Below are 13,495 nucleotides of genomic sequence, written 5' to 3'. Positions count from 1 at the left end.
GAATTCTACATGCATTTATTTTATCTATCATATCTTTATATTTTGCTTCCTGCATGGACCTTCATGTTCTCAACTCGTTATTGAAGCTGTCTGTACTCATGGTAGATGTTAATTGTATAGATAAATCTAAAGTCCAATTTCCATGTGCAATGAAACCTGTGGCATGCAACTGATTGGGACATCTTATAAAGAGATTTTTTTTTGGTCTAATAAAACATCTCAAATTTTAAGGATTTCTGATTTTACTTAAATCAATTCAAATATTCTACAGGGAAACTTGGTTTTGCCGAAGAATATCTTAATTCAGAAATTTTATGAATACCTGTACATACCCTCAAAATAACAATTTATATAAAAAGGTTTGTAGTTATAAAAAGATACCAGAATTAAAATGATGTTCGCCAGACGCCAGTCTACAAAAAAGCATCAGTGACACTCGAATGACAAAAGTGAAAAGGCCAAATAAATTACAAAGTTAAGGAATCTATTCCTTGGGTAGACAATCCTTGGCTTTTCGAAAAGGTAAAAGTTTATTATAGGACAGTGACTCCAAAAAGAAACAAAAGAGAAACAGCTAGAGGTCAGAATACCATAAGTAATGATGACCGTGCATGAAAGTCACATGTCAATCTCTTACAGCCGTGTCCTAAATTTAGATAAGAAAAACGAAAATGCGCAATCACGAGTGAAATAAGTATTATTGGAATTTTTGAGAACGCAAACCGATAGTGTGCGTTTGAAATGTGATCTATAATGTGAAGGACTAACCCTTTATTTCATTTGATGTGCTTTATCATGAAAATATAGTGTATATTATTGGATGTTCAAATGAATGATTCAAATTGTAAAACGTGATATTATAGAACATACTTGCTCGCTGTGCTCAAATAGTCTTTTTGATCCCAAGCTACATTAGATATTTTTATGCCTCACCTAGGGGCATTATGTTTTTTGGTCTGTGCGTCCGTTCGTCCGTCCGTTCGTCCGTCCGTCTGTCCCGCTTCAGGTTTAAGTTTTTGGTCAAGGTAGTTTTTGATGAAGTTGAAGTCCAATCAACTTGAAACTTTATACACATGTTCCCTATGATATGATCTTTCTAATTTTAATGCCAAATTAGAGTTTTGACCCCAATTTCACGGTCCACTGAACATAGAAAATTATAGTGCAAGTGGGGCATCCGTGTACTATGGACACATTATTGTTAATAAATATAATTTAGAAGTGAGCTTGCCTGTATATGGGTTACTTTTTTTAAGTTACTTACATATATGTTTGCCTAGATATTTTAATCTTGTCATAAAATTGCAATTTAGATATTGAGATGTTCTGGCTATAAAAATTGACCGTGTTTGTTCGAAAGTATTTTAATATTTGACAAATGTACCTGTATTTGTTCATCTTTTGAAACAAAAAAGTTAGGTATGTCTGTCCAAAGGATAGAAATGTACAAGAGGCCGAAATATTAAGTAAATGTCTAAAATTTCGACCCCATTTATCTCTAAATTTAACACAGAAAGGTATTTTTTTATTACATATTTGAATTTACTAAGTGAAAAATAGCTTGTATGCAAATTTTCGTGAAAAATCACCGTGGGATCAAAACGGTATCGTATGCCCTTAAGATATGCTCTCTGTCATTCTAGGGAGGCGTGTTGTTTTTTTTCTGTCTGTCGGACGGGTATCATTATCAGGCCTGGGGCCATTACATTGCAATGTAATGCATTACATTACAATTACTTTGTGATTCTTCCATTACAATTACAATTACATTTTTTCTCTCATGTAATGCATTACATTACAATTACTTTGCCTGTGTAATGCATTACATTACACATTACTTTTTCAATATAAAAACTAAAATCATTTAAAAAACAGATTTTTATAAGAAATTGATAAATATTATCGGGGTATATGTACATATATATAGTGTTAGAGACATAGACTTCAAATACTTGAAAAATAAATAAATTTTCATATGATGTTGTTTCTAACATTGATCACTTAATCATTAAGACATCATAAAGGGATTTCAAAGGGATATAATAAATGTGTCATTAAAGGATTATCTTGTTAAATGCCTAAGGGCTCTGTGAGGACAAACATAAGTTGAGAAGATTTGATTGCAATAAAAACATTTTGATATTAATTAGGTGAAATAACAACCACAGTTTGGTAAAAAATGTTGACTGACTTATTCATTCTTTCATTGAAATACATGTAAGGTGTGTATAGAATTATGAAAATTTCATCTTCATATTTTTTCCATTCATCTATATAATTTTGTTTAATAATTATTTTTAGAAGATTTTTTAAGGGCAAACTATCTATAATGATTTAATACAGTAATTAACTGTGACAATAATTTTATTCAATACTTTCTTTTTTGTTAATATTTTATTTTTATTTTACTTTATTCTTCAATTTTATGTATTTTACCAATTTGTAATGAAAAGTAATGTACAGTAATGGAGGCATTACATTGATTTTTAACTAAAGTAATCATTACATTACATGTAATTGTAATGCAGAAAATGTACATTACAAATTACTTTGCATTACATAAAAAAAATGTAATATGTAATGCATTACAATTACAAATTACCATTACCCCAGGCCTGATCATTATCTAAAATGCTGAGTACATACACGTAGCATTACCCAACTTACACCGAGTACCCAATTTGCATCCATTTTGCATAAACAGTGGTGGATGTCCACGGGTAGTAACGTCGTCATATCGAGGAGCGTTTAGGGTAGTGATTTTGTCATGAAGTCATGGTTTAGTTAGGTTACTTCCCAGAACGATTGCCTCAGTTCTTTTCAAATGAGCAAATAAAAAGCAAATAAGATGTTTCAATCTATATTGTAAGTCAAGCGATCTACATAGGAATTGTTATTTTTAAGAAATTAACGCAGGGTAACCAAAATATCGAAATTGATATGGTTTGGTTAAGCGATTGACATGCTAGAAATTCGTCATGGTTTTGATGAAATTTGTCATGGTTTAGATCCAATTAATACATATGTGTTTCAGCTTTATATTGTTAGTTTGTTTGAAGCCGCTTGTGAAAAAACAAAGATACACAATTTATAAATTGACTAAATAAGAAAAAAAACTTTTTTAACCCAATTTGGTGGGCGTAATATGCAAACCGTACATTAGATATTTTTACTTTTCGTGAATTTCATTAGATTGAATTTTGTTGTTATAACTCTTTTGAACTGGCATTCGGTAAAATAAATTACAAAAACAGAAAGTATTGCTGTTTTGCCTAGAACCTTTTCTCCGTGTGTCAATGATGGACTCTGTTGAGGAGTTACAGATATCGTGAGCGGCATCACTAGTCAAAGGTTAAAGACTTCTATTTAAAGCTGCAAAACGTAGCAGCTAATAAAATTTTTTCAACAGTTTGATTTTATTGAAATTATACATCTGTTGCTTTTATTTTGAACCAGATTATCTCTATGATGAATAAAAAGAGATGTTGGGATAATACGCCAATTATACAGTAACCCAACAACAACTAACCAAACGATATCGAGATGGCACCATGCAGTCTTCAACAAAAGACAGTTGTCTACACAACATGTCAATCTCTTAATCGCCCCAAGTCCAGAATAAATTAAACACATACAATCAAAATGGACTACACACATTTGCGCGAATTTGAATATGACAAGCATTACGTTTGCGAAAAGAAATGGTATTACGTTTGCGTGAATATTTTTGTAATTCACATGAGTTTTTACCTGTGAATTTTAATTCTGAGATTAACCTGATTTTCAAGTGTTTTTTTATTAGGAAAATGAGTTAATTCGTTGGTTGATGTCTATCATATTTGTTTTGCGTTTATTGTTTTGAACGTAAATTGACAACCATAACACATATTCTTATGTCTTTACTCTTATATTGATAATTAAATATATACTAGAGAAGTCTTTATTGTTTATATAAACATCCAAAAGCACTAAATAATGTAAAAGAAACGTTTTGAATAGAATACAGTGAATATCATGGAAAGGAACATTCAAAGTATACAAAATATACCTTGCTTGGTACTTGTACCCTAGCGATTTCAGATAACATTGGAGGGAAATTTTCCCAGCTTGAAATTTCAAAAATTGTTTAACGGTAAACTGAATTTTCTTATTGTCTGTGCGCTTTACAAGAGCTTGGTGATCACTACCGCGAATTTTAATGTAAGTAGTCGCCTGAATTTGCAGTATAATCTCAATGACAATGGTTTAGGACAAACATAAGACTAAGGTGAAGTATCCCTGAAAGTACTTATTTCGTGAATATCTAAAACAAAATTGAAGTATTTTTGTGACTCGTCTGTGGTGCCCGCATCTAAACATTTGGAAGTCTAAACAATGATTAAGATGAAGAGCAATGAAAACCAAATATTCCATAAAGTTGTGCATGGGGGCAGAAAAAAATATTTTTTTAACGATGTACAGAACATGAATGATATTTAATGTCAGTGCAAGAGTGTTGACTACTGGGCTCGTAATACCTCGTGACGAAACGTCAATCAGCAATAACCTTTGAACCAGCGGACGCGAAACAAAGCCACCGCTTTGACCTGATGTGACGTCAATAGAAGTCATGAAATTAAAGTTATTTTTAAACGTTTCTGCACGAGACAAAATTTTAACATGGACAACAGTACAACTTTTTTTTAATAATCTATAAATGAAATTAAGTTGAAAGAGTTCCTCAGATTTTCGGAGAACTTAATAAATTGTCAATTACATGTATTTACAAAGTTCTTAATTAAAATATATGAAAGATCACTATTTAGAAGTAGAATAAGGTCGATATAATGCAATGTTTATCAATTATATTTACGAATCGATAAAAATGATTACTCGGGATTATGTTTTTCTCATATTGTATTTGTGTATGGTGTAGTATCGCTTAATCCGTCGGGTTTTATTCTTTTATGTACTATAGATACGAGAAAAAAAAGCTCAGTCGATCTAGTATTTAGTATAAGAAAAAATGTACATAATAAATATGATTGAAAAAAATAATTTTCATTCAAAGATACTAGTTTTATAAAGATAGCCTGTAATGTTTGAGTGGCTATCATTTGTTACTGTATATAATGTTTCTTTTTCGTTTGTTGTTTTGTACATAAATCAGGCATTTGGTTTTCTTATTTGGTTTTTTTTTAAATTTTGTTGAGGCCTTTTACAGCTTGCTATGGGGTATGGGTTTTCCTCATTCTTGAAAGCCATACGACTACATATAGTTGCTTACATCTTCGTCATTTGGTCTCGGCTGGATAGTTGTCTCATTGGAAATCATACTGTATCTACTTATTATATATTACTATGTTATTTCTAAGGTCCTTTTTTAGCTCACTTGGCCCATCAAAATTGTCAGACGACTTCTTATAGGAGTTATTGCCCTTAAATGACAAATTTTACCATTTTTTTTCCATCTTTGCCTATTATCTTGAATACTATAATAAATACAGAGAAACATTAAATTGCAAAAATAATCAGCAAGACAAGTTCTTCAAATAAGTCCATGATCGAAATGGCCAGCCGACTCCTTATTAGAGTTAATGCCCTTTGATGATGATTTTTACCATTTTTTTGTGTTTTTGCCTTATATCTTAAAAATTTTAATAGATAGAAAGAAATTTAAATAAGCTAAAATGATCAGCAAGACAAGATCTACAATTAAGGCAATATAGAGGAAATCATCCGACGTCTCCTTGTAATTATTACCCTTTAATGACGATATTTACCAATTTTTGGGGGTTTGCCTTACATGTTAAAAATCATAATAGATAAATAGACACTTTAAATCACAAAAATGATCAGCAAGGCAAGATCTACTAACAAGTCATTTTTTTCTGATATAGGTAGTAGACCGTCACTCTTTATAGGAGTGCTTGCCCTTAAATGAGGATTTTTTTACCCTCTTTTGTGTTTTGAGCAAAAAATAAAGAAGATAGAGAGAAACCAAACAGTCTAAATGATCAGTAATACAAGATCAACAAAACAGAGATTTTTGTCACGAATTCTATTCTCGTCTACAATGTTGGAGAGTGTCCTTTGTTGAATATGCATATAGACCAAGGTGAGAGACACAGGCTCTTTAGAGCCTCTAGTTTTAAATTCCAAATGAAACAATTTTAAAAGAAGTTACCATTGAAACGCAGTAATATATTACTGTCGTGAATACTTTATTAATGTATATTCTATAATCGCTACGCTAATATCATAAATTTACTGTTAACGACTTATTTTCTAAAGGGATCTATTTTCCGCGAGTAGAAAATCAACGTTAATATGTGAAACTTGGATCTGATTGTATAAGAAACAAAACAAGCACATTAGAAAATGGCGACATCATATATTGTCGCGAAATAGGGTAGAAAAGGTTAAACGCGAAAAAATGGTCGGGAAATATTTGTTTTTCTCAGTTTTTCAATAGTTGTATAATATATGTTTACTTTCATCGTTTCTTTTCCTTCATAACTGTAACAATCATCACATAACTGAACCATGTCGAACATGAACCAAACCATGACCCTGAATTGTCAGTAATCTGTAATTATGTATAAAAGAAGCTATTTTTTCGAAAAAAATTGACAACCAATTGTATATTGTAACGAAATATGTGATGTAACAGACAATAAATATATCATTTTTTATGGTTGGTAAACGAGTAAGCAACTTTAAAATGTTGACATACGCAAGCATTTTTCTGTGTCAAATAATGAAATATATGATACAAATATGAATTTACTAACATATCAGCTATAACCAAAGATATTTACCAGCTTGAATTCATGTTCAGACGTTCCTTTAGAAAAAAATCAGAGTGTTTACATTGTGTCATTGTTTGTCATAAAAAACACTTAACACAATAATGTCCAACTTAACCAAACTATGACAAAATCACTGTACTAAACGCTCCTCGATATGACGACCTTACTACCCGTGATATCTACACAAAACAACCACGTCACATTATATAAATAACACATAGCTGAAAGGGTGATAGAGCAGATTGTTACCCCGAGAAAACATTGTCAACTGAGGCTAAGCCACGGTTGACAATGTCTTTTCGAGGGGTAACAATCTGCTCTATCACCCTCTCAGATATGTGTTATTTAATTCATTATACTGAATGTTCTGTTATTACTGTCTATTAAATTTCAAATTCAAAGTAATAAACTATGTCGTCTTGTATATAGCAATTATCCATATTTATTAAAGCGCACACTTGAGCAAGCGTCTCCATGAAGGGTAATAGAGTATTTGCCATGGGATAGAGTAAATTGTCTCCCTCGTATTAACCAATCAAAATCTGGCATTTTGACATGAAGTATAATAAAATATATTAACAGATGAAGAAAAAATAGAAATTTACGAAAATGTCTTCAAAGTCAACTTTTAAAAAGGAGAAATTAAAATATGTCCCAGACATCCGTTTCATACAAAATGCATAACAAGCATATACTATTGTCAAATTGTTCAAAAAATGTATAGAAATAAAACGAAACATCGGTTATATACGATTTTTACGGATGCATGATTAATATAATGTATTTTTGTGTCGCAGTATGCGAGACACAGGTATTACCAGATACATATATTATTATATGTCTCCATATATTATTATATGTCTCTGGTATTACTATCTGGTGGCGGCGGCGTAAACTATTTGTATAAAGCTTTATATTTCAGAAGATAGAAGACCTGGATGCTTCATAGCTTGTATGTAGATACCTTATGTTACCAAGTTTCCGTCAATCATATATCCATTGTCCCTGACCTCATTTTCATGGTTTAGTGACTGCTTGAAAAAAAAATTGAGTGTTTTTGTCATGTGAATTTCTCACTTATTATGAGTAGTATGATATCTATATTTGGTATATAAGTTCCTTGCAACGTCTACATGTCTGTCAGACAGAGTTCACCTGACCTCGACCTCATTTCATGGATCAGTGATCAAGGTTAAAGTTACATGATTAGTTAGGTCTGTTTTTTCAAATACTATAAGCAGTAGGTCAACTATATTTGGTGTATGGAATGATTGTATTGGGTACATGTCGGCCTGGCAGGTATCATCTGACCTTGAGCTCATTTTTATGGTTCAAAGGTCAATGTTAAGTTTTTGTGTTTTGGTCTGTTTTTCAAATACTAATAGCAATAGGTCAGCTATATTGGTGTATGGAATGATTGTAAGGTGCACATGACTGCCTGGCAGATATAATCTGACCCTGAACTCATTTTCATGGTTCATTGGTCTATGTTAAGTTTTTGTGTATTGGTCTGTTTTTCAATTAGTATACGAAATAGGTCAAATATATTTGGTTTATAAAAAAAATGTAAGGTGTATATGTCTGTCTGACACGAGTTATCTGACCTTGAACTCATTATCATAGATCTTTAAAAATGTTAAGTTTCTGTAATGCTTTTAGTAAAACCTTTATCTTTAAGACTTTCAACATAAAAATCAATGTCAGTAAGCAGGTGAGACATTCCAGCGTGTGCACTCTTGTTTAAAAAGAAAAGACCAAAAAGAAAATCTGTAAGAGTAAAACATCAAAGTTGGATTTTTTTTTCTTGCAAAGCTTTGCAACAGTTATCTGTAACTAATCCATAATTTAGATTACATTTATTAGTGAAGGTATTTGTATATTGTAATACATGAAATATGTTTTTGCAATGAAATATTTACCCTCATATAACAACATATAAGATAAATGTCTTAATTTTCTCTTCTTGAAAAAACTGCTTCTGGTAAACATGAAATGAATTCAATAGAAATCCATTAAACATTCCCCTTTCTTTCTATTATATCATAAGATTTTAAAACCAGTGAACCTTCCTTAAATTATATTTTTAAAAGAATTTGCCTCAAAAATTGAAATTCTCCATTTTTGGACATTAGAAGAAAACATTATATTAAGTTTATTGATGTGAAAATTACCCTTTACCTCCCTACGATCATGCATCTTCAGTGCCATATATTTTTTGTTTATCAAAATCAATAGATCATAGAAATTTAAACATAGAAATGCCCCCAAAAACACAGGTAAATTTTGGGAGATAAAAAAGGACCTAGTTACAAGTCTCTTTATCCATTGGTCACAGGTTTACTGAGAAACTAGTTAGGTAATTTAAAAAAATATATATAAATATTGATTTGCAATTTAAAAGAAGTTATTATAGTGACCAACCGACAGTGACCTCTATTAAGCTATTTTATCCACTGAAAAATTACGTATCTTTCACAAAATCTGCAGTAAAGTTACTAACAATCAGTGCTATAGCAGAAGAGAGGCGAAAGATACCAAAGGGATAGTCAAACTCATCAGTCGAAAAAAACTGACAATGTCATGGCAAAAGAACGAAAAACGACGAGACGACAAACAGTACACAAAACACAACAAAAAAAATCTAAAGACTGACCAACACGAACACCATTAAAAACCGGTGGTGATCTCAGGTGCTCCGGAAGGGTAAGCAGGTCCTGCTCCACATGTGGCACCCGTCGTGTTGCTCATGTTAGTACAAATCAGGTGATAAGTCTAATTCGGTAGGTCACATTCGAGTAAAAGAGGGCGGGATTGTGTTATCGACAACATATCCGTCTTCATCTTTGAAACAGCTATTCCATAACGGTCAACCATTTCGTGATGGCGTCCGTAAAATTTGCGAAGGGCTGATTTCAACTTCAATGTTTGGAACTCTTGGTTTAATAACTTCTTTGTAAGCAGTAACCCTCTACCAAGGAAATCATGATAGGAAATACAAGCTCTGGAAGATCGTATCAATTGGGTGATATATACCCCATATGCAGGTGCTGCACAGAAATCGAAAGTTCACATATGGGAAGCTGAAATCATCTCTTATGTCGTAAAGTTTTGTTCTGCAATAGAAAAATAAAATATGATTGAAATTAGACACACAATTCTTCCAATCTTTCCATCAGTGATTTCATATAACTTTGATTGAAAACTAATTTCCTCTTTAAGATTTGTCCATTTATAATTTTGGAAATTCAAGTATGTATCCTAGTTATGAAACAAATCTGAATTTTATGATTTTTTTTTACAACAGACCGTAAAATATGTATTTAAAGGCAAAAGAATTGTCCCTACCTAAAGAGAGCCTTAACAAATAATCATTAATTTATAGGAACAGACAATACTATGGCTACAATTATGAGTAGACTAACCAGTGGCGTAGCTAGGACTAAAAAAAGCAAGTGGATGTCAAAAGGTTTTTGGAACATTATATGCAGAAAATGATATTTTTTGGACGTTTTCCCTGTACAGCTGCTGTATGCAGAATTTTATTGTTTTCTCGAAACTACCATCATTCAATTCGTAAATATTTAACGTTATAGTTTCCCACCCAATCTAAACAGGACAAAATGTTGAAATATTTACAGTATCAATAATATTCTATGCAATGTTATTAAATGTATATTCTGTTAATAATATCAAACTAATATTTGAACCTAGATGGACACGGGTATATACACATATATGATGTATGATGAATAAAGATAATAAAAAAAAAGTAGTTACTACTGTAATCACTAGCCAGTCAACACTGAGGTTGTGAGTTCGAACCTCGCTCGTGCGAGGGCACTCGACTCCAATCTTAATTGACTAGGATTGTCAGTTTTCCTATCGAAGGTCGGTGGTTTTCTCCGGGCACTCCGGCTTCCTCCACCAATAAAAACTGGCCGCCACAAAATAGCCCAAAAGCGGTGCTTAAAAGTGGCGTTAAAACACAAAAAAATCAAATCAAATCATCAATCCTATAAGGTTTAAAACCATTTCATCTTGTAGTTTAGGAGACTTTTTTTTAATTGAACAGTAAGAAATCGATGATTGCCTCTTGCAGAGCAAATTAGGAATAGTTTGTTGAGGTCATTCTTAGTATACATCATTCCTGCCATGTAAGGTTAAAATTGGCCATGTGGATTCAGAGAAGATGAAAATGTGATTTCCAATATTGTTAATAAGGAACTTCGTGCCACTAATGTCTCACTATTTGCCTCCCAATCCACATCGAATGAAGATCGTTTACAGGTCTCCCAATCATCAATCCTGTAACAAAACAGTTGCCTCTTGCAGTCATGTTTTTCTTCTTGTTGAAAGTAAATGAGGATCATTGATATAGGACCTTCTATACCTTATTCCTTTATAGTTTGGTTAAAATTGGCAAATTAGTGTCAGAGAAGAAGATGAAAAAGTGAATTTATATGAAGAACAGATGATATGGACGACAATGATGGATGACAAGTGATTGCAACAACTGACATGGCCTTTCAGGCCAGGTGAGTCAACTAGAAAATTGTAGATAAACACAATTTTTGTTATGGCCAGTAAAGTAATATTTATCCTACAACCTGCAACAAATTATAAATAATTAATCCATAGATGTTATTAAGTCACTGCACGGGGGCTTAAATTAGTGTTATATTGGAGTAACAATAATCATAACCAATGAGGTTAAAATCTATCATTTGAAAACATAACAGAACAAAATTTATTGGAGGCCTAACATGGTGGTGCTATCTGCTATCAGTTGAGCAGGATCATCTACTCTTCCTGAGAAATCAAGTTCATCCCAAGTTTTGATATAAGAGAGGTGGAAGATAGTATACCAAATGGATATTCAAACTCAAGAAAAGACGAAAACAACAGTTTACAAAACACAACATAGACAACTAAAGACTAAACGAACCCCACCAAAATCCGAGGGTAATATCAGTTACTCCGGAAGGGTAAGGTTATAAGGCCGTTCCTGTAGCTCAATATTTAGTTTGCTATGCAATGGTTTGTGGATCATTGTTAGCAGTGGCGTAGCTTGCATGTACAGTGGCGGATCCAAGGGGGGGGGGGGGGGTGTTCCGGGGGTTGGAACTCCCCATTTTTTTTGACGATCAATGCATTTGAATGGGGACATATAGTTGGAACCTCCCCTTTATTCTGGGTTAGGAACCCCCCCCCCCCCCCCTTTTATAAATGGCTGGATCCGCCCCTGATGTATGCTCAGATGCTCAAGCATCCACATCATTTTGAGAAAAAAAAACGGTAAAAAATAAATAATATTGCATGTGTTCGCAGCAGATAAACTCGGAGGTATCTGAATGTAACAAGGGTGCGGATATGAGGATGACTCCCAATCATTTCCGTAGCAGTATGCATGGTCGTGTTTGTTCTTCGTTTAGTTTATGTAAACAAAATGAATAAATAGCAGAAGGTAAAATAACAAAATTAGAGGAAAATTCTAAACGGAAAGTCCCGAAGCAAATGGCAAAATCAAAAGCCCAAGCACATCAAACGAATGAATTACAATTGTCATATTCTTGACTTGGTACAGGCATTTTCTTATGTAGACAATGGTGGATTCAACCTGGTTTTATAGCTAGCTAAACCTCTCACTTGTACGACAGTCGCATAAAATTCCATTATTGACAACGATGTGTGAACAAAACAAACAGACATAAAATGTATAAATGTCAAAAATAGTGGTACAGCAGTCAACATTGTGTTATAATCTTAATCACTATAAAAACAAGAAATGATTGTAACAGGATGCTGTTACGAAGTCTCCCAAACGAAGCCCCCATAATTCGTAATTCCCAGGGTCGCCTGACATTGGGCAAAGTCCAGTGAAAATTGGTTTGGTCCAGTAAAGTTATATGCATTAGTGATGCCTGGGGACTAACCCTGTATATCATTCAAATCATCTTGGCATGACAAACCAGAATATACATGGTTTAGGGGTGGGGATCTCGACCATTTACAAGATATTAGAACTTTCTCAAATGGCAGGGGGTCGGGATGACCCCTGGGGACTAACCCTGTATATCATTCAAACCATCTTAGCATGACAAACCAGAATATATATGGTTTAGGGGTGGGGATCTTGACCACTTACAAGATATTAGAACTTTCTTAAATGGCATGGGGTGGGGGTGACCCCTGGGGACTTACCCTGTATTTCATTTCATGTGCTTTATCATGACAAACCAGAATATATATGGTTTAGGGGTGGGGATCTCGACCATTTACAAGATATTAGAACTTTCTCAAATGGCAGGGGGTTGGGATGACCCCTGGGGACTAACCCTGTATATTATTCAAACCATCTTAGCATGATAAAACCAGAATATATATGGTTTAGGGGTTGGGATCTTGACCACTTACAAGATATTAGAACTTTCTTAAATGGCATGGGGTGGGGGTGACCTCTGGGGAATAACCCTGTAGTTCATTTCATGTCCTTTATCATGACAAACCAGAATATATATGGTTTAGGGGTGGGGATCTCGACCATTTACAAGATATTAGAACTTTCTCGAATGGCAGGGGGTCGGGATGACCCCTGGGGACTAACCCTGTATATCATTCAAACCATCTTAGCATGACAAACCAGAATATATATGGTTTAGGGGTGGGGATCTTGACCACTTACAAGATATTAGAACTTTCTTAAA

Source organism: Mytilus californianus, unplaced genomic scaffold (assembly GCF_021869535.1).
Source record: "Mytilus californianus isolate M0D057914Y unplaced genomic scaffold, xbMytCali1.0.p SCAF_5, whole genome shotgun sequence".
Taxonomy (NCBI): Eukaryota; Metazoa; Mollusca; class Bivalvia; order Mytilida; family Mytilidae; genus Mytilus; species Mytilus californianus.
The sequence above is the reverse complement of the archived record's forward strand: the minus strand, read 5'-3'. Positions refer to the sequence as shown.